This window comes from Balaenoptera borealis (assembly GCF_965194805.1).
Source record: "Balaenoptera borealis genome assembly, chromosome: 3".
NCBI classification, from domain to species: domain Eukaryota; kingdom Metazoa; phylum Chordata; class Mammalia; order Artiodactyla; family Balaenopteridae; genus Balaenoptera; species Balaenoptera borealis.
In genome coordinates this window covers 26,167,053-26,190,237 of record NC_138866.1, presented here as the reverse complement: position 1 = coordinate 26,190,237, position 23,185 = coordinate 26,167,053, and the positions used below count along the sequence as shown (strand labels likewise).

At 44.9% G+C, this 23,185-nt stretch overlaps 1 long non-coding RNA gene and 1 pseudogene across 2 annotated transcripts in view; both read right to left on the bottom strand.

The window, feature by feature from the left end:
- LOC309626636 overlaps positions 1 to 23,185 on the bottom strand; it is a 1,318,538-nt gene that overhangs the window by 790,092 nt on the left and 505,261 nt on the right. The gene's annotated exons all lie outside the window — the stretch shown is intronic.
- Positions 11,111 to 17,914, bottom strand: LOC309626626 (small ribosomal subunit protein uS10 pseudogene; annotated as a pseudogene). Its single transcript has one exon. The product of its transcript is annotated as a small ribosomal subunit protein uS10 pseudogene (transcript).

Sequence of the window (23,185 nt, the reverse complement as noted above, 5' to 3'; positions counted from 1 at the left end):
ATATTCCTGCAAACTCGACTCAGAGTTACAGTTTTGTCTCCTTTAGGGGAGGGCTCACGGGCAGGCAGGCAGCGTTACATCTGAGTTTGCTTCCCTTGAAGAGGGCTTAGAACAGGCTTCTCAGAAGAAGTGAGTCATAGGGAACAATTTTAAGAAAGGGAAGTTGTTGATTAATAGGATGACATGAAACTTCAAAAGCTGACCTCCGTAAAAATTTAACTAGCGGAGCAATTTTCATCCCCTCATATTAACTGAGGGCTCCTTTGCCTTGGAAATCTATACCCACTGATAACCCCAAATGCACCTGTGATTTCAGAATGCATATATATATATATACGTATATATATATATAATTTTGGCAATAGAGTTACTTCTTAATCACGTTTGTAGTTTAAATTAATATGGAAATTAACCCTGAAATTAACCCCAGACCATTTCAAAGCACTGAGTTTTACAGATCTTGAACTACTCTAAAATAAATGCTGAAAATGTGAACTGCATAAAAAATAAAAGCTGATAGTTTTAATTTAATTTCATCTCCATTAAAAATATCACAAATGATTTACTGAGGTTTTAAAAGTGAAAAGGCGTATACTCTGTTATGGGCACATGCCTCTTACAGATGCAGGTTGTTAGAATGAAAAATGATGCTTTTGCCAGATGCTAGTTTACGGCTGGATCCCAACCCAGGAATAAAGTTTTGTGGGTTTCACTTTAATGATAACCTCTATGAACGCATGTCTTTGTGCAGAAACATCTCATATCTTTTGCAGTATGTAGCTACATACCAGGATTTGTCACATTCCAGATTCTGGGGAGAATAAATTTCAAACCATCTTTACTGTGGATCTGAATTTGTTCATTCACAAGATGTACTGAACACTCACTATGTGCCCTGCACTGTGTTGTGTATTTACTGAAAGTCGTGGGTAAGGAGAGCAGATGTAGTCTCTGCCTTCATGAAAATAGTAGCCTGGGGGCAAGGGAGACATGAGAGAAGTGAACCTAAATAAATATATAATAGTAATTTGGGATAAGTGCTTGAGAGAGAATTTGGAAGGGGTGTTTAATTTGGTTTGCAAGAAGTCTGAGAAGGCCTCACTGAGGAGCTGACATTTAGCCTGAGGTGCAAAGAAAGGTGAGGACTTTGCCTGTTCATGCGCACACAGGTCACCTCTGCACACGTATGTTACTATGTGCCTGTGGAAACACAGCGGGAAGGTTGGAAGGATCCTCACATACCATGTGCTTAGCTCAGGGTGAGGAGGGCTAGGGGTTTTATAGGGGGGATTCTAAGTGTGCATCATTCCCAGTTCAGAGAGGCTGTCTCCTGCTCCAGTCACACTGCTGGTAAGTGGCACAGCTGGGATTTGAACCCACATCTCTGCCTCAGAGTGCGTGCTCTTTCTCTCACACTACAAAGCCTCCCAGAAAAGAGGAGCTTTCTCCCCCACTTAGATTCCCAGCACGTCATCAAGGGCATCTCGGCAGGCGGTTGGAATTTCATCTTTCTTCTTCAGTTTGGGCTGAGACAAGGGGTCTTTCTCTTTCCCAGAGGAACTCCCTGGACCAGAAGGCCTGAGCTATCACTTCCCCCTCTGAGGCTGTGTCTGTCTGCGCGCGGTGGCTCAGACGGATGGGTGGCTTAAACAGGACAGTTGTAACCAAAGCCGAGGAGTTCCTTCGGATGTTGAGAGGTTTCTTTAGTGCCTTTCTTCCCAGCTAGAAGCCTGTGGAGATAATTCCATCACCAGCTGGCGGAAGGAGTGATAAGGCTGGAGGCTGAGGATAAGTGGACCCGCCTGGGGGTGGAGAGCAGGTGGGGGTGGGGTGCCTGCCAGGTGTCACCTGTAAGATGGCCACACCTGTAGGGGAGGGGAGATACGTGGCATTCTGAGCCCCAGAGAAGAACAGCTTCTGACCTCTATTCTTTTTTCTTTTTAACTGACATTTGAAAAGACAATTCAAGTATAATTTACATATGATAAAATGAACAGATCGTAAGCTCAGCTCCACGGATTATGACAATGTGTACACCTAGGAAACTGATATGATATAAACATTTCCACCATTCCAGAAAGTTCTCTTATTCCCCTGCCCCACCCCCCCCTAGAAAACTGATGTTCTGACTTCTGTCACCATTGGTTAGTTTTGTCTGGTCTTGGATTTCAGTTACATGGAATCACACACTGTGGAACCTTTCATGTCTGGCTGCTATCACTCACCTAACACTTACGCGATTCATTCAATTTGTTGCGTGTATCAGCAGTTTCTGCCTTTTTATTGCCGAACAGAATTCCATTGTATGGGTATACCATAATTTGTGTATCCAGTTTTAGTTGGCGAACATTTGGGTTGTTTCTGGTTTGGGGTTTTTATGAACAAAGTGCTATGCATATTTGTGTCAAAATCTTTTTAGAGATATGTGTTTTCATTTCTTTTGGGAAGATATCTAGGTGTGGAAGTGCTGGGTCAGAGGGAAGTTGTACTTTATGTACCTTTACTCTGGCTTCTAGTGGAAGGAGAAGCAGTGGGGAGATGGAATCTCACTCACTCACGGCTTTGCTGTCTTTTCTGATAAACTTCAGTGCGTGCAGCGTATTTATGTCCCGTCCCCACTCTGGTGCTGCTGATGAGACAGCCCTAAACACATGCCTGTGGACATTGCTCAGCAGGTTGCTGCTGAGTAGAAGGGCTGGTTCTCACCCTCAAATCGTCTTTCCTTGGCTTCATTTCCTGTCCATTCTTAGTTCTCTAACTCCATCGGTTAGGTCCGTCTCCACGTGCCCACTCCTCTTGCTGCAGGCAGGGGATGTTGTATAATTGGCAAGCTTTGGAGTCAGGCAGATTTGGTCTGTCTCCTGGCTCTGCCACTTATTAGCTGAGTGAAAAGAGCAATTACCTAATGTCTCTGAGCCTTGGTTTCCTAGAAACTGTTGAAAACAACTATCTTGAGGAGTAGTTATAGGAATCACATCAAGGCTGCCAAGTGTGACCATGCAGGTTGCTCAAGCCCAAAGGGACCAGTGCATGCTCTGCTGCCGAGCCCTGTGTCTCCGTGTCACCATGGAGGAAAGGGCATCTTTGGTAATTTGTCTGACACAGGGAGAAACTTTTCAAGTTTTCCCGCCCAGAGGTGGTGTCTTGTAATTCATACAAAGACGGCTGTAGTCAAACCACAAGGTGAACAATATTCCACATTCAGAAGGTGCTAAATAAATGGTAGCTATTATAATGCAAATTGTATCAGGCAGGATTCTTGGTTGCAAGCAACAGAATTGGCTCTGGCTCTCTTATGGGTAAAAGGAAATTTTCTAAAGGGATATCAGGGGCTCACAAACTTGTTAGGAGACAGGAGAGCCAGGCTTGGGAATGTCAGGAACCAAGGGCAGGGAGCTGTTTTTAAGGACTGTGCAGCAGGAACAACAGCCAAGGCCACCTGAGCAGGAACTGGCTGGTCCGTGCCCTGCAGTGACTGCTGAGATAAATATGGCCTCCAGTGTCCCACATCCTTGAACCACTCCAGGGAGAGAGTGTCCAATTGGCCAATTTGAACTCATGTTCTTGCCCACCTTTGGGGATGGGCCAGAAGAGTCAGGATTGAGCTTCCTTAATGATGGGCAGGCCCTCCCTACCCCCAAGATGTCACCACATGGGCAATTCCCCATTATGATGATGCCTCTTTCCCAAGAAGGCATCTAGTGGGGATTTCCCATATTGGGGTGGTAACAGGAAGGGGGATTATATGCTGGACAGCCAACGAAATGATGAACCCCATATTTAGGTCAGTTCTGAGGAATGGAAGATGTTCAGATTTATTGCCAGGAGTCCTCATCACTCGGTAAACCAAGCCTTAAAAATACAGGAGCCTGTTAAGCCAAGTCTTCTCTTAAATTAATGGAGGGACAAAGACCCTCAGACAAAACAGGGCATAATGCCTCAGTCTTTTCCACTTTGGTATTTGGAGAAACACTCATTCATTGTTGTTTTAAAAATACAGAATCATCTGAAGAGATACGATTTTAGTTCTGGGAGAGCTGCCTGCCGACTTCCAGAGGATTTATTCCTCACACTAATGACTGTTAGCATAGCAGAGTGAAATGTGCCTGAGAAACTGTGAAAAAAGTAACGAACATGGTGGTGATCAAGGCTGATTGGCGGATGCTCTTGGGGAGAGTTGAGGTTTTGATTTATAGCTTTAGCATCAAGGAGTCACAAGCATTGCCGTTGCAAGCCACATTGTCACCTGATACTAACCATGGGGGAAGATTCCAGAAGGACTCAAGACTAAGTTTTTGGAGGGGTACAGATGCCAAGAAGAATGCATTATACATTCTATGGTGGGGTGACAATCTGGTAGGGTTGGGGTAAGTGTAGGGTGAGCAGTGGGTTCTCAGTTCCTAAAGAAAGAAAGTCAGCCTTGTAGGGCAGGAGAGGGAAGGTGCTAATATTAGTTGGACATCGTTCCTGGCACTTCACCTCTGTCAACTTGTTTAACCCTACCACAGCTGAGTGTGGTAGGTATTATTATTCCCATTTACAGATGAAGAAACTGAGGCTCAGAGAGGCCATCTAAATGGCAGTATGGTCTTATTCAGATGGACTGGTGTATGGCTAGAAGTTTTAAAGGAAGTCCTAGAACATTGCCACACATTTTAGATCTGGAATCAGTGGGAGAGAAGGATATTCAAAACTGCCACATCAGCCAAACGATAAGAGACCCTTGTCACCTCTGCGTTTTGATGACTCTTCACGGTCTTTAACACGTCCTAGCTGCCCTCAGCTCTCAGGTTCTCAGGCAGATCTTTCCTGATGGCGCGAGGGGGCACGGAGCCTCCTCCTGCCGCGCTGTGGCTGCTCCTACGCAGAGGGTCCAGCTGCTGCTTGTCAAGCAAAGGAGACGAGGGAGGAGGGAGGACAGGCGAGCGCTGCTAGGTACTCAAGCCACGAGGCCCCTTTCTCTATGCAAACAGCGCCGGCAGAGCCGCAGAGAGGCCGGGGTTCACTGGTGGCCCAGGCTGCACTCCTGTCACCTTGGGGGGTGTGGTCTGTGAGCAGAAGTGGCTGATCCCTCCACCCCTACTTGCCATGTTTTGTGTGTTCTGAAGAGCCACCCTGTCCCGAGGCTAGGACATCCCCAACTAACCGGAGCGTGGCCGTGATTATTTGGCTAGTAACCACCTCTTCTGTTGAACTTCCTCAAACCTGCCTCACTGAAGGTATCCAAACACCTCAGCCATTCCTTCATCCCACGTATATTTACAAAGCACCTGCTATGTGCCAGGTACCATGCGGTCCCCATGGGTTTGGCAAGCAGTCCCTGCCCTCAGGAGGCTTACAGTATGGTGGGGAAGACAAACCATTCTCTTCCATAGCTCCCCCACCCCCAAAGCATCCCTGCTATTTTCTCTCACCCACCTCCCACCCCAATGCCTACAGTCCCTGGGTCCTCCCCGCAGCCAGACAACACGATGACAAATGCTGGGCTGCTTGTCAAAGACTCCATTGAGAGCTGGTCACCGTGTGCAGAAAGCAGCAGTGTTAGTCCTGAACCTGACCCAGGGAGCACTGCCTATTGTCAGCATTGTTTTGACAGCCCTTGACAGCAGGTGTCTGTCAGCCCTCCATTCCTCCCTCCCCCACCCCACCCTCAACACATACACACACAGCCTCCAAGTGTCACTTCAGTTCGGAAAGCATGGAGGGAGCAAGGTGGAGAGAGGAGCCAGGCATCACGCGACCTGTTGACCAGCGATGGGGGTCAGGTGTGGCCAGAGGACACATGCAGCTGTGCTGAAACACCCCAGGAGTGTGATGCAGCCCCTGCCCTTGAGGATGAAGGGAGTGGGGGTCACGGGTCCCTCAGCTGCAACACTTCTCTCTGCCTGTGCCTTTGAAGAGGGTTGTTTTCTTCCGTGGACCCAGCATCAGAGTATGCCTTCTCAGTGTCTCACCCAGTGGAAAGAATTGCTCCGGCTGTAGGGTCTGGGTGATGAGAGGAAGGGAATGTCCTGGTTAAGGGTGTGGGCTGCCAGAGACTGATTTTAAGGGAAGAGAAACAGAGTGAGTATAGGGTAGTGAGTTAAAGCTTTGGGGTCAGACGCACTTGGAACTCAAATCCCAAATATGATCCAGCAATTCCATTCCTAGGTGTCTACCCAAGAGAAATGAAAATACCTGTCCACACGAAGACATGTATGCAAATGTCCATAGCAGCATTATTCGTAATAGCCAAAAAGTGGAAACAGTCCAAGTAGCCATCAACTGATGAATGGATAAATAAAATCTGACCTACCTATACAGTGGAGTACAATTCAGCAATACACAGGAGTAGAGTGCTGACACATGCCCCAACACGGATGAACCTGAAAGCATTAGCTACGTGAAAGAAGCGAGAGGCAGAAGTCCTAAGCTGTATGATTTCACTTATAACAAAAGTCCAGAAAAGGCAAATGTCTGGATACAGAAAGAAGACGAGTGGTTGCCTGGGGCTGGAGACAGGGGGTGGGGTGTGAACAGGGAGTAACTGAAAATGGGGACAAAGGTGATCTTTTTAAGGAGGTGGAAATGTTCTAAAACTAAGTAGTGAGGGTTGCACAGCTTCGTAAACTTACTAGAAATCATTAGATTGTACACTTAAAGTGGGTAAATTTATGGCATGTAAATTACACCTCAATGAAGCAGTTTCAGAAATCCTAATTATGTCACTCACTAGCTGACAGACCTTGAGAAGTTACTTTACTAATGAGTAGCCCCATCTGTAAAATGGAGATAATGATACCGACCCAATAGGCTCATTGTGAAAGCCAAGGGGCCTGATTTAAAATGAGCATTCAATAAATGATAGCAGCTTTTGCTACCACTCCATTTTTTAAAAATGATTTGATTTATAAAGATATATGGAGAGATACCAAGAATCACGGGTAGCAGTGAAATTATAGTGTTTGAGGGCTCTCCCTGTACTAGATAGATTTTTTTAAATGGTCTGCCTCCATATACATTCCTGAATGTTTCTCTGAATGCCAGGGAGACTGGTTTAAAAAAAAAAAACAACTCACACCAGCCAAAAGCATAATGGGGATGCAGGTCTTATATCAATATTGACAGCAAGGGGAGTGAATTAGGCCGAAGTGAAAGCGAAGGAAATCCAGTTGGTGACTAGTGTGCCTTCCTATTCCAGCTCTTCATTCCTATTTATGAATCCAGGAATGCCTTTGGAGTTTACTGTGAGCAACAGGTGGGCTGAAAGATCTTTCTATGAGTCAAAACCCTTCTCATTTCAAGTGTGGAAACACAACACAGACTGGCCAAGAAAAAAAGGAAATAGAGACCCCAGATCCAAAGATAGAATGGGATTTAAGTTTGTCTGGATCTAGGATCTCAGATGAAGTCAATTCTGGTCCCTCTAATCTCTTGGCTTGGCTTTCCTCTGGGTTAGATTTATTCCCAGGAAACTTGTTCCTCTCATGGTGACAACAGGGTTTTCAGCAACCCCAGGCTCATGTTCATTCAGCTTAACAACCCCAGGGAAACAGTTCTTCCCCAATAGTTTCAGCAAAATCCCCAGGGTTTACTCTCCTTCAGTGTACCTGGATCTCCTGTGCATCCTGAACCAGTCACTGTGGCCTGGAGAATGCAGCATGCTGATTGGCCAGACTGGGGTCACATGTCCGTAGGTAGGCGAGATCAGCCCCACCTAACACACATTGATGGTAAGAGAAGGAGGGGAGGTCCCTCAAAGGGAAATTAAGAGATTCTTACCAGAGGAAGAGAAAATAACCAACAGGCAGATAAAACATAGATGTCCACTCTGACCATCCACCTTGGGGCCTCTACCTTCCTTGTGCAGGTCTTGGAGTAATTTTATTATTATTTTTTAAATTTATTTATTTTTGGCTGCCTTGGGTCTTTGTTGCTGCATGCAGGCTTTCTCTAGTTGCGGCGAACAGGGGCTACTCTTCGTTGTGGTGCGTGGGCTTCTCATTGTGGTGGCTTCTCTTGTTGCGGAGCACAGGCTCTAGGCATGCGGGCTTCAGTAGTTGTGGCTCGCGGGCTCTAGAGCGCAGGCTCAATAGTTGTGGCGCATGGACTTAGTTGCTCCGTGGCATGTGGGATCTTCCCGGACCAGGGCTCGAACCCATGTCGCCTGCATTGGCAGGTGGATTCTTAACCACTGTGCCACCAGGGAAGTCCCTTGGAGTACTTTTAGAACTGTTATTTGGGGAACTCTTTGGCCCTGTTTGATGGATCCCCTTAGTCTGCTATTTTCCAGAGGCTCCAAAGCTGTCCTCCTCTTCAGGCCTGAGTACTGGTTAGCAACTTCAGTTTCATAAGAGAATGTTAATCCCACATCCCACCTGGCTTATTTTCAACGCATATGTTTTAGCATTTCACTGGAAACACAATATCTGCATTATAAATTCTTGATAAGGAATATAACCCTAAAGATTTAACTCTTATAAAAAATTTGATTTCAGGGACTTCCCTGGTGGCGCAGTGTTTAAGAATCTGCCTGCCAATGCAGGGGACACGGGTTCGAGCCCTGGTCCGGGAAGATCCCACATGCCGCGGAGCAACTAAGCCCGTGCGCCACAACTACTGAGCCTGCGCTCTAGAGCCCGTGAGCCACAACTACTGAGCCTGTGTGCCACAACTACTGAGCCTGCGCTCTAGAGCCGTGAGCCACACTACTGAGCCCGCGTGCCACAGCTACTGAAGCCCGCGTGCCTAGGGCCCATGCTCCACAACAAGAGAAGCCATCGCAATGAGAAGCCCGTGCACCACAAGGAAGAGTAGCCCCCGCTCGCCGCAACTAGAGAAAAGACCACGCGCAGCAACAAAGACCCAACACAGTCAAAAATAAAATAAATTAAATAAATAAATTAAAAAAAAAATTTGATTTCCAAATGTAATTCACATGGAGGCTGTTTAGAGCACTTACAGTGTAATCATTTCTCCAGATACTCCAGACTGCAACCCTGGGTCAAGCCAGAGCTACCCAAGGACCGTATGGCTACTTCAACTGCATGGCTTTGTTTCCCCTGTACAACCACCTCTTGGGAATAAGCCACTGGTTTTTACTGAAGTGTGCTATAAAAAGCCGTTGTATTAGTCAGGATATTCCAGGCCATGATGCAACAACAAATAAACCCTGAATCCTCAGGGGTTTAACACAATAAAGGTTGACTTTGTGTTCACCTTGCAGTCTGATGTGGGTCATGTGGTCCTCTCCCAAAGAGACTCAGGAATCTAAGCTGCTTCCACCTGGCTCCTCAGCTGTCTCTGATGTCTTTTCTCTCATTCTTGAGGATGAAGCAGCTGAGGGGAAGGGAACCAGTGAGCAGAATTCGTTGATACTTACATTCCCTTCCCTGAAAATTCAGCTACATGGTCCCAAACTAAAAGGGGTTCTGGAAAATGTCATCTCCCTGAGTGCCCCTGAAGAGAAAACAGGCTGGTGAACCCACGGCATTGTCTCTGCCACATTGGTTGTCGGAAAAACACAAGCTTATTTGTTATAAGAAGGCTGTTGAGATTAAGTACAGCGGATGGAAACACATGCATTTATTACCATTCCTTCCCCAAACCCAGCTAAAAGTATAGTAAATGGATTTTCGAAAGGCATGAACCCATGAGGATAAAGAGAACGAGAAGGAGATGACAGCAATTAAATTTTGGAAGTTGGAAAACGAATAAACAAGTGGGTACCGGCCACTTCCGGGAAAGCTGAAGCCTAAGTCAGGACGGGGGTGGAGGTAGGGTGAGGAGAGAGAGGAGCCCAGAGGTAGGTTAAGCCCAATCCCAGAAAGGCTTAGGTGTCTTTGGAAAGTATTTGGTACCAGGTAGTATTTGGAAAGTGAGGGGACAGATGGTACCAAAAACAGAGGGACTGGTTTAAATTTGTAAGAGTAGCCTTTAGACCACCACCTACCCTCCTCCACACATGGACAACTGATTTTTCTATCCCACTCCAGCAAAAGAAGAGAAGTTTATTTTCTAGAGAAACTGAGCCAGAAAGACTCTGGACTTGCGCTTCTGGACACCCCTGAGGGCAGGGATCCCCTGTAGACAACAGGAGCATTAAGTGTAAGTCTGCACACTGAGGGTTGACCCCCTCTAGCCCTTCCCCATCCGGCTCCCAGAACTCAAGCAGTCAGATTTATTATATAACCCAAACTGGAGAGTGGCAGAGTCCCCTCTGAGGAAACCCATGAAACCAAGAGAGAAGACCTACAGGAGCTTGCTATTTCCTTCTGGCAAGGTGCCCTCCCCCAGACCTTAGTTGTGCTTCTGTCAAACAGCCCAGGAACACCATCTTAGGAACATTGTGAATGTTGTAATGAAGGAACCTTCCTCCTTTGCTTTGCCTCTAGGAAACTTAACTCCACATCTTCTGTCCAGCTCAAGAAGTTGTGTGGAACGTTCTGGTATATATTTCTGGGCACTAAATTTATTCCTGACTTTACGATGCCACCTTATTTTAATTTCACTCTGATTTCCATCCATTGATCCACTCACTCACTCGTTCAACAAACGTAGGTGGACTGAATGCACTTTGTGTGCCAGACAGTAGGCTCAGTGTTGGGGCCCATGGACTTGCTCCCTTGGACTTCACACGCTGGCATCGTGTGCATTTTTGTAGGTATTCTCAAATTTATTTTGGAAGTATATGCAAGTGTACGATTGATATAAACGGATACATATGCCAAGAATAGAACTGATTATCCCACTGTGATGCTGGAGAATTTGTTTCATTGCAGGGGCTAAATTCCAGTGATGTCTCAGTACATCTGCCACTATGGATGGTTAGGCATGGTATAGGGGTGAGGGTTCTGGGAAATGTGTAACTTCTCCTGGAGGGACCCCATACCTTGAGGAATTTAAATAGGAGAGAGACAAAGGAATGAGCTTGTATTCTTACCTCTCAGGTATCTCTCTAAAGAGTCTTTACTCTGAATTTATGCTCCTAGGTGCCTGAATAACCCTGCAAGACAACAGTGTTACAGAAAATCTCCAGCCAGTTTCGGGAACGCCAGCTTGGGTCTGATTACTGCTTCTCGCAAAGGCTGATATTTGCTATGAATAGGGGTCTCACTGCCCAGATCCACCCCTTGTTGGCTGAGTGAGGCTGGGGTGTGCGGAATACAGGTGACCTGCCTCTGGGATGTACGTGCTCCGTACAGGTGGGTCTGAGGATCTGGCTCACCTCCAGGCAATGTTAGCAGGGCGGCCCCCCATGCGTGTACACACACACACAGGCTCACATGTGTGCACACCCTACAGGGAGGTTAATAGAGATCTACAGCCCTCGTTACCATTTGCTTTCGTAAATAAATATATTAAATGGGTAAGCCAAATTTATTTCTGGCAACAGCTTGCTGGCTACACCTCCCCCTCTTATTCCCAGTTCCCGCAGTAACCCCAGCCTCTTCCACCCCATCCCCAGGCAAGATTTTCTCTCCTAAAATTTTATTTTTAATTTGTCGTGATGAATGAGTGACACCTCTGACAGCCGATTCGCGGAGATTAATAGAAACGACACAATATTTACGTTGGCGCTACGAACAATTATCCTGCCATCTATCTCTGAGATTATCTTCCTGATTGAAAACTACTCATCCATGTAATCGGAATTATTTGGAATTAGAAGGGAATTTATAGCCCCCCTGGAGCACACTCTCTCCCCTCGAATCAACACCTCGGGCTTCATCATTCTCTTGTCCTTCCTCTGGGGCTTTGGCCTTCTCTTCTGTCTTGGTGATGAGCAGGGAAAACTCTCCTCTCTTCCAGGAGGGCCTCTTGTCAGGGCAGTGGGCATCTCTCTGGCCTGGCATGGTGACTGTGTGATGAGGAGTCTGGATGTAGTGGTTGGTGGGAGAGAGCGTCCAAGTGATGTTGGAAGAATCAGGGGTCAGCAAGGGTGGCTTGTGAGCTCGATAGATGAACACAATCTGAAGAAAGAGGCTAATATGAGAGTGGAGAAGAAAGGTGACTTTGGGAAGCACGTGGAATCAGGTTGGACCAGCTGAGAAATCTAAAGGAGCAGGATAGGGTCTAAGAATGACGCTGAGATTGGTGGTGTGCAGGGCCAAGGAGGCTGAGTCGGGTGGTCTGGAGCAGGACCCTATTAAGAGCCACATTTGGGTTGCAGGGGTGGGGGAAGGGAGGCTGCATAACAGCTTGTGCAGATCTGGGGAGGCCATGGAGTGGGATTCAAAGTATGAAAGAATGGTGATGCTATGAGTATGTTCTTTGTTCTCTGCCTGGTCCCTGTCTGCTAGCCCAATGGATACTGAATCAGACAGACCTTGATTTTGACTCCTCACTCTGCCACTTTGGAGCTGTGTGACCCCGGGCAAGTTTCTTAACCTCTCTGAGCTTCAATTTTCAATCTCTAAATCCCCAATTTACAATCCTCCCTGTAGGAGTGTACACAATCTGTAAATTGAGGGTAGTAACAGTACCTACTTCACAGGGGTGTTATGAAGATTAAATGAGATAATGCATGCAGGGTGCTTTGCACAGTTCCTTGTATGTAGGAAAGACCCAATATATGTAGGTGCCACAGAGGAGATAAACCTTTGTCTCCCTTTAGGAGACAAAGACCTGGGCTCCAGGATTGGCCCTGTTTGCCAAGTTCCTTTCCCCTCCCTTGGCATCCTCATCCTGCTAACACGTTGACCTGCAGCCTCCTCCTCCCCTCCCCCTCTGTAGTACTGGACGGGCAACTGCAGCTGCAGAAAGCAGGCAGGTGCTTGGTTTGATGGGTGCATGCTAGGATTGAAGAACCACTTCCTGGTATTTCTCCTGTCCTGTAATCCTTCTAACCGCTAATGTGTATTGGACACATATTAGCATATTCTAAGTACTTTACCTGCATTTAATCAATATAATATCACCATAAACTATGTGCTATTAATTAGTAACATTCTCATTTTACAGATAAGGAAACTGAGGCCCTGGGAGGTTAGATAATTGGCCAAAGCCACATGGCTAATGTGGTGGGCAGCCTCTAAGATGCCCTCACTGGTCTCTACCTCTGGCATTCACACCCATGTGTCATCCTCTGCCCTTGGGGCAGGCTGGACCTAGTGGCTTGCTTCTAGTGAACAGAGTATGACAAAAGTGATGGGATGACACTTTAGAGGTAAGGTTCCAGAAGACTGTGACAACTGTCTTGCCCAGTCTCTCTCTTCCTAGCTTTTCTCAGGTCACTTGCTCTGGGGAAGCAAGCTGCTGGGAGGTGAGCTCCTTTATGGAGAAGCTTTAGGGAGCTGAGGGCAGCCTCTGATCAACAGCCCATGAGAAACCAAAACCTGCCAACAACGCTGGGAGTGAGTTTGAAGGCAAATCATTCCCCAGTGGGACCTTAAGGTGACTGCAGCACCCGGTTGGACACACCTTGATTGTGCCTTGTGAGAGACGCTGAGTCAGAGGACCCAGACCCGGACCCACAAAACCAATCAGCTGCTGAGTCTGAGGAGGATTTGTTACACAGCAGCAGATAACCCATACAACTTGTAATAGCCAAGCCAGGATTCGGACCTAGGCTGCTGGACCCTAGAGCCTGTGCTCTTGAGCACTTCGCTCCCTGCCACCTGAGGAGCTCTTTAGGGCTGAGCCACTCAGTTCTTCAGTCGCGTCCGAGACGGGCAAGCGAGCTCAGATGGCTTCTCATGTTGTCACAGATTCTGACTGAGCTTAAAGTAATGTCCTGGTCAGAAGTGACATGCAAACACCACCTGGACAATGTTTCTTCTCCCTTAGGACTAATTTAGCCCTGTCCAAGGGAAAGAGGAGAAATACATATCCTTTAGGTCTACAGGAGCTTTATTCTTTAGATGGCTGGTAGGCGAGGAAAGAGCTGGCCTTTGTAAAAAAAAAAAAAAAAGGGGGTGTCAGGGGGCCCTGGACAGGTGAGAAGAATCTCTGATAGGGTCCTCAAGAATGCTTCCAAGCCAAGGAGGCCTCCTGTGGTAAATAACAAGGGTTCAAAGGCTGGCAGGACTTGTCTTCAACAGGAAAACAATCCGGCTTTTACCTCACTCGCATTGGAGCCCAAGCTCATCCGACAGAAATGAGCTCATCACCACCGTGTTGTGAAAGACCCTTCTTCCCTTCACGGACTCCCATCCACACCCAAGTACCCCTCCCACTGCCTGTGTCCAGCGTGTGTCCTAGAGACATAACAGGACCGGGCAGAAGAGACTAGGGAGGAAACATATGTGAAATGATGTGTATGGTTACCCTTTCTTAGGAACCACTTCGGATGCAAATAGACGATTCTGCAGAGGACCAGGGCAGGGCCCAGAGACAGAAGCTGAGCCTTATTTAAAAATGACAGTAGATGTCTGTATTTGTTTGGCAGTGTGGATTGTGGGGGCAGGGGGCACTGCAGTGAGGTGCGTGCTATTCTGGTGGGGCCTGGGAGCAGAACAGACGGGGCCATTGGGGTCTCATCCACCCCGAGCTGAGGGGCATGATCTCTCCTATCCTTGGGCAGCACCCGGTGCTGGAGGAAAATCAACACAAAGCAAGTCCTCAGAGAGCAAGCAGCCTCTTCATGAGAGGGGCCACGGGGGGCAGGCGGGAAAGTCATCAGGGTAATCAGCCTTAATAAAGGTAGAAGATGAAATGGGAGAGGGGTGGGCTGGAGCAGGGGGAGTCGGAGGGAAGGAAATGGTTGCTGGAGAAACAGATGCAATTGAACAAGACTCGTGGAGATGGATTTCCCTGCCTTGGTCCAAACTCAAATCCCTGCGCTCAGATTAATTAGCAAGGAAATATTTTCCTGTCTGCAGAAACAGGCTGCTGGATCGCCAGTGGGACATGAGGGTGGGCAGTCTATCAACTAACTACTAATTAGGTTACTTCCCACTGCTGTTGACATGTTCCTGGGCCAAAATAAAGGAGGGGGGAGGAGGGGATAGGAACAGAGACAGAGAGAGAGGTGCAGGCCAGGATCCTCTCTGCTCATTGTGCAAAACTGTTGGCTGGAATTAGGAAGGAGACCTGGGTCCAAAGCCCAAAGGGGAGATGACAGAAGACAGCCATGTTCTGATTAGCGGACAGCCCTTGGCGGAGAGCTACACTTGTGCTTGTATTGCCTGGCTTTCTACAAAAGCTCTGAAAACATGCACAGTAGGGAAGCCCTGGGTGGGAATTTGAATGATGATAATAATGACAATGGGTGCTTTCTGAAGTATCAGTAGCACTTCATTCGTTCATTTATTCAACAAGTATGAGATAGGGGCGTTGGGGGGGCGCAGAGAATGGGAGATTAACATTCATTTGCCTTATTGTTTCTCATAACTAGGGAGAAGGTATTTTAGCCCCTTTTTATATATAAGGAAATTGGGGCTCAGAGAGGTTAAATAACTTGTCCCTAGTCACACAGCAAGTAAGAAGTAGTGAAACTGAATTTTGCACCCAAGGTGGTCCTGATTCCAGCCCTGCCTACCCTTAATCACCCCTCAGTGGATAATGCACAGTCAACAAATATATTGTCTTCTTTTGTGTGCCTGAGTTCCCCAATTCTGCCCTAAAGTTCTAAAGGCATATTCTTCAGTATGTCACATGCAGGAACTTTAAATATCCTGCAGGAGGGGCACCACCATGTCTCCCAAGGTCTGAGGCCATCATTTAGCTCCCGATTTTAGAGAACCAAATAGGGAGGTTGGCCAACCCATTCCACTGGCAGCACCATCAAGTCATCTACATTGTGCACGTGTGGAGTTTGCCTATTTCCTTACAGTCTCTCACTGCAGATGGGGCAGTAAGTGAATCAGCTGTGGTGCGAAGTAGCTCATGGCCATGCCCTCTCCCGGGCCGGTCCATCCTCCACCCTCCACCCTTTCCTTGTGAGCAGAGTTGGACCACAGGATATCCCTCTGCTCTCTGGGTGAACCTCTTGCCTGGCGAGTCCTGTTCTGCCCTGTTGTTTCTTTCTTTCTTTCCTGGAAGCTCCTCCTGCTATTAACGTAGCTCTTTGTAGCCTGTGCACTAGATAGCAAGTTTCTTGAGGCCAAAGACTATATCATGTTCACCTTTGCGTTCCCTGAACTTAATATTGTACCAGGGACCTTGTGATGAGTGTTCCATGAATGTTTGCTGAATGAGGGAGTAAATGCCTGAAGGACTCTGTTTGGCTCACATCTGGCCTGCCTCTAAACGTTTCCCTAATTTTTACTATTGCACCAGACACCAGTACTGGGGTGTCTAAGTATTCTCTGCTAACTAAGTATGGCACAAAGATGACAGTGCCCCCCAAGATGCCATTTTACCCTGTGTGCATGCAGGTTCCCTCTTAACATTGAAAGAGTGGGGACTTTGTACAGAAGAGTTGCTACTGCTATGGACGGTGACTGGAGTTCAGGTACTGCTGTTCTCCCTCTTAGGCCTTTGAAAGGCAGATCCAGACCTGAGGTCCTGGGCATGGGGAGGATGACAGATGGGGTAGGGAGATACATCAGAATGGCCAGGAATGAAAGAGTGTCCAGGAAACCTGCTTCCTCAGAGCGAGCCCTGTGTGAACAGAAGGAATCTATCCACAGAGGGGTGAGGTAGCGGAGCAAGTGGGTTACCTAAAAATAGCAGCGCTGGTTTCCCACGTTTAGAGATGGGTCCTCTGTGATTCGTCTTGGCTGGTTTGTGCAAGTTTGCTTATTTATTGAGAGTTAGAGAAAAGGACCAAATCATTCACCTGCAGGTGGAAATCCGCAAGCCCTTCTGCAATGAGCAACTAGACAGGGCAGCTGCGCAAGAGGCTCCTGAAACCCAGAGGCCTGGGGCTTGCTGGGGGGAGGCAGCCAGGCCTAGGAGCCCCTCTTCAGCTGCTTCCTGCCTTTATGGCACAGTTGATGGTGGGCAGAACCTCACTCCAGTCATGGGAGACTTCTGTGGAAGAGGCATGTATATACACACAAGTGCCCATAGATCTGTACGAATGTGTATCTCTCTGAGGGAGTTAATGAGCTACTGTGCATAAATCACCTAGCCCAGCACCAGGCACCCATAGTAGGTGCTTAATAAATGTTAACTAAGGAGTCAATTAGGTGGGAGTGAAATCAGGGCAGGAGGAGGCAGGGAGCGAGAGATATAATATAAAACAGCCATAGTGTTTTTGAAGACAAGGGATGGATTTTGGAGTCAGGAAGCCGTAGGTTCAGATCCTAACTCTGCTGTTAACACTGTAACCTCAGGCAAGTCACTTCACCTCTCAGAACCACAGTCCTCATCTATAAATTTTTAAAAACGGGGATAATAATACCTATCTCATAAGATTGTTGGGATTATTAAGTGAAATAGAAAGAGTACCTGTACAAGGCTGAGTTCAGTAAATTAGAGCTATTTTTCTTTTTATTATCATTTGTTATGAATAGCATCAACAATGAGGACCCTCAGATCATTAACAGTTAGAATATTACTTTAAAAAAGAACTCAAATTAAAGATGCCAATATTCCCCAAATCGATCTATAGAATTAATGAAATCCCAATCAAAATACCAGTAGGCTTTTTTTTTTTTAACAACTGATTATCAATTTATTAAAAACGTTGATTTAAGCATCTGCCATGGTGACTTCAACCTCAACTCCTGGCTCAGTACTGATGGAAGTGATATGCTTGACAATCTCACAAGGACTGTGCAGGTCCATGAGTCGCTTGTGGATCCTCATCTGGAAACGATTCCAAGTCTTAGAACCTTCACCACAAGTTTTCCTTGTAGTTATTCTGAGTCTTGGTAGGCGTCGGAACCGGTCCTTTCATTTTGAGATTCTTTTCCTTCGCACCTCTGATCAGGTCAGCACATACCTTCTCCAAAGACTGCACGCTGCAGCCGGCGAGGGTGATTCTAATGCCGTGAATCGCCACCTCGGGCTCCACAGGAGTCTTTCTGGTATCTTTAAAAGCCATATTACTCAGCCATAAAAAGAAGTGGAATGGAGGTATTTGTAGTGAGGTGGATGGAGTTAGAGTCTGTCATACAGAGTGAAGTAAGTCAGAAAGAGAAAAACAAATACAGTATGCTAACACATATATATGGAATCTAAGGGGAAAAAAAAAAAAAGGTCATGAAGAACCTAGGGGCAAGACAGGAATAAAGACACAGACCTACTAGAGAATGGACTTGAGGATATGGGGAGGGGGAGGGGTAAGATGTGACAGGGTGATAGAGTGGCATGGACATATATACACTACCAAATGTAAAATAGAAAGCTAGTGGGAAGCAGCCGCATGGCACAGGGAGATCAGCTCGGTGCTTTGTGACCACCTAGAGGGGTGGGATAGGGAGGGTGGGAGGGAGGGAGACGCAAGAGGGAAGAGATATGGGAACATATGTATATGTATAACTGATTCACTTTGTTATAAAGCAGAAACTAACACACCATTGTAAAGCAATTATATTCCAGTAAAGATGTTTAAAAAAAAAAAAAAAAGCCATAGCTGCGGCGCGGCTTCCTGACCGACTTGTTCCTTGAACAGAGCGAACAGCGGTGAGGCAGGAGCAGGAGCGGGTGGCCCGAGGCTCCGCTGCAGCGACCGCGTCTTCCTCCAAGAGCCAGTAGGCTTTTTAAAAATAGAAATTGACACACATATTCTAAAATTTATATGGAAATGCAAAGCCCTCATAATAAACCAAAACATTTTTAAAAAGAAAAAAGTTGGAAGAGCTACACTACCAGATTTTAAGACTTAAAAGCTACAGCAGTAAAGTATTGGCATAAGGATAGGCGTATTGATGAATGAAACAGAATGGAGAGTTCAAATGTAGACCCATAGATATTTTTAGTTGCTTTTCTACATAGATGCCAAGGTTTTCAATGTGGAAAGGATAATATTTTCAACAGATGGTGCTGGAATGGCTGGATATCCATTTGGAAAAAACAAAACAAAACAAAAACCTCAATTCTTCTTACCTCACACAACATACAGAAATTAATTCAAAATGGACTATAGATTTGTGATGGCTAATTTTACATGTCAACTTGGCTGAGCCATGGGATTCCCAGATATTTGGTCAACCAGTATTCTGCATGTTTCTATGAGGATGTTTTGGATGCGATTAACATTTAAATCAACAGACTGAGTGAAGTAAATTACCCTCCCTAATGTTGGTGGGCCTCATCCAATCAGTTGAAGGCCTGGATAGAATGAAAAAGCTGACTCTCTCTTTAGTGAGAAAGGATTCGTCCTGCTTTCCTGCCTTTGAGCTAGGACAATGACTTCTTCCTGCCTTCGGACTTGAAATGAAACATCGGCTCCTCCTGGGTCTCTAGCTTGCCAACTCTGCAGATCTTAGGACTTGTCAGTTTCCATAATCTCATGAGCCAATTCCTTGTAATAAATCTCTTTCCATAAACATATAGATATATCTCCTACAGGTTCAGTCTCTCTGGAGAACCCTAATACAGACAAAAACTTTTGTTCATTGAAAGACACAGTGGTAGATTGAATATTGGCCTCCCCAAAATGTCCATGTCCTAATCTTGGAACCTGTGAATATGTTACCTTACATGGTAATAGAGACTTTACAGATGTGATTAAATTACGAATCTTGAGATAGGGGTATGTTCCTTGGCTATTCAGTGGGCCTAATATAATCACAAAGACCCTTCTAATAGGGAGGCAGGAGGGTCAGAGACAGAGAAGAGACGTGATGATGAAAACAGAGGTTGCAATGATGCAGGGCCACCAGCCAAATAGTGTATGCAGCCTCTAAGAACTAGAAAAGACAGGTAAATCAATTCTCCTCTCGAACCTCCAAGAAGAATCCTGCCCTGCCAACACCTTGATTTTAGCCATCAAAGGAGGTGAAATTGACCTCCAGAGCTAGAAAACAATAAATCTGTGTGGTTTTTAGCCACTAAGTTTGTGATAACTAGTTACAGGATCAATAGGAAACTAATACAGACACCACTGAGAAAAAACACACACACACATAGGACTTGTACCAAGAATACATAAAGTCTTATAGTTCAATAATAAGACAACCCAATTTAAAAATCGGCAAAAGATTCAAACAGGCAAAAGAAGACATACAAATGGCCAATAAGCACACAAAAAGATGCATAATATCACCAATTACCAGGAAAATACAAATTAAAACCACAAAATACTATCTCATGATCATTACAATGGCTAAAATTGGAAAGACTGCCAATGCCAAGTGCTAATGAGAAGGAGGACCGGTTGGAACTTGCATACATTTCTGGTGGGAATGCAAAATGTTCAACCACTTTGGAAAATTGTTTGCTGGTTTCTTATAAAGTTAAACATAGATTTACTACATAACTGAGAATTCAACTTTTAGTTATTTACCCAAGATAAATGAAAACATATGTCCAAGCAAAGACTTGAACATGAATGCTCATAGCAGCTTTAATTTGTAAAAGTTAAAAATTAGAAACAACCCCAAATGTCCATCAACCAGTGAATAGATAAATTATGGTATATCAATAAAGGAATACTAACCTGCAATAGAAAGGACGAAACTACAGACACATTCAACAACATGGATGCATCTTAGAAACATTACAAGAAATAAATTTAGTCAGACACAGAAAAGTACGCTGTGATTCCATTTACATGAAATTCTCGGAAAGGCAAAATGAATCTAGAGTATCAGAAAGCAGGTCAGTGGTTGTCTGGGACCAGAGGTGGGGCAGGCAAAGAGGCAGGAAAGAGCTTTTGGGGGTTGATGGAAATATTCTATGTCTTGATTGTGATGGTGGTTAGAGGTCAGCAAACTTTCTTCTATCAAGGGTCAGATAATAAATATTTTAAGCTTTGAGGACCATATGGTGCCTGTTACAACTACTCAATTTTATCACTGTAACATGACAGCAGACATAAATAATATGTAAACAAATGAATGTGGCTGGATTTGGCTCAAGGGCCATAGTTTGCTGACCCCTGGTCTAGACTCTTCAAACTATATTCTTTAAATAGGTACATTTTATTATATGCCTCAATAACATCGATAAAAATAACACAAATCAAAAATATTGTGTAGCTATTTTTGAAGTTAATGTTTTGGAAAGCTACATACAGAAAATGTACAAATCATGTGTACAGCTTGATGAATTTTAATTTTAGCCATTCTAGCAGGTGTGGAGTAATAGCTCATTGCAATTAATTTATATTTCCTGGTCACAACTGATAACTGAGCACCTTTGATAATGCTTATTGGCCATTTGGGTATTTTTGTGTGTGTGAAGTGCCTGTTTAAGTCATTTTAAAGCTCAGTTGTTGGGACTTCCCTGGTGGCGCAGTGGTTAAGAATCCGCCTGCCAATGCAGGGCACACGGGTTTGATGCCTGGTCCAGGAAGATTCCGCCGCGGAGCAACTAAGCCCGTGTGCCACAACTACTGAGTCCGCACTCTAGGGCCCACGAACCACAGCTACTGAGCCCACGTGCTGCATCTACTGAAGCTCATGCACCTAGAGCCTGTGCTCCGCAACAAGAGAAGCCACTGCAATGAGAAGCCCGTGCACCGCAATGAAGACCCAAAGCAGCCAAAAATAAATAAAATTATAAAATAAAATAAAGTTGTTTACCTTTTACTGATTTGTATGAATTCTTTGTATAGTCTGGATACAGGTCTCTTTGTCAGATATGGGTATTGAAAATATATTCTTCTAATCTACAGTTGACTTTATGCTCTTCTTTTTATGAAGTATAGTTGTGTTACAATGTTGTATTAGTTTCAGGTGTACAGCAAACTGATTCAGTTGTGCATACATGTATATACATATATATATTCTTTTTCAGATTCTTTTCCATTATAGGTTATTACAAGATATTGAATATAGTTCCCTGTGCTATACAGTAGGTCCTTGCTGTTTACCTATTTTATATACAGTAGTGTATATCTGTTAATCCCAAACTCCTAATTTATCCCTCCCCCCCACGCCCACCCTTGTTTCCCCTTTGGTAACCATAATTTTGTTTTCTATGTCTGTGAGTCTATTTCTGTTTTGTAAATAAGTTCATTTGTATCACTTTTTTAGATTCCACATATAAGTGATATCATATGATATTTGTCTTTCTCTGTTTGACTTACTTTACTTTGTATGATAATCTCTTAATCCACCCATGCTGCTACAAATGGCATTATTTCATTCTTCTTATAACTGAATAATATTCCATGGTATATATATACCACATCTTCTTTATCCATTCATCTGTTGATAAACATTTAGGTTGCTTCCATGTCTTGGTTATTGTAGATAGTGCTACTATAAATATCGGGGTGCATGTATCTTTTCGAATTAGAGTTTTTGTCTTTTCCAGATACATGCCCAGGATGGATCATATGGTAACTCCATCTTTAGTTTTTTAAGAACCCTCCATACTGTTTTCCACAGTGGCTGCACCAATTTACATTACCTACACCAACAGTGTAGGAGGGTTCCCTTTTCTCCACATCTTTTCCAGTATTTATTATTTGTAGAATTTTTGATGATGGCCATCCTGACCAGTGTGACACTTTATGTTCTCTTAATGGTGTCTTTTCTTGAACAGAGCTCTTAATTTTAATACAATCCAACTTATCAATATTTTCCTTTATGGTTAGTGCTTTCTACGACCTGTTTAAGACATCTTTACCTATTCCAAGGTTATAAAGATATTCCCCTGTTTTCTTGAAAGAGCTTTATTATTTTACCTTTCACATTTAGTTATTCAATCTGGAAATGGCTTCTGTGAATGGATATCCAAGTGACCCAGTTCCATATACTGAAAAGGCAACCGTTTCCTACTTCATCACAGTTACATCATTGTCATAAATCAAGTAACCCTTGTGTGAGTCTGTTTCTCTATTCTGTTCCATTGGTCTAGTTTCCTCTCTTTGTACCAATACCGTACTGTCTTTTCTTATAAGGTCATTGTTTGGTTTTGATATTAGGGTAATTCTGGCCTCATAGAATGAGTTGGGATATATTCCCTTTTCTTCTATCTTCTGAAAGAGATTGTAGAGAATTGGTATAATTTTTTCCATAGATGTTAGGTAGAATTCACTGTAATTCACCTGGACCTGGTGCTTTATGTTTTAGAAAGTTATTAATTATTGATTAATTTTCTTTAGTAGTATAGGCCTATTCAGATTGCCTATTTCTTCTTGTGTGAGTTTTAGCAGATTGTGTCTCTCAAAGAATTGGTCCATTTCATCTAGGTTATCAAA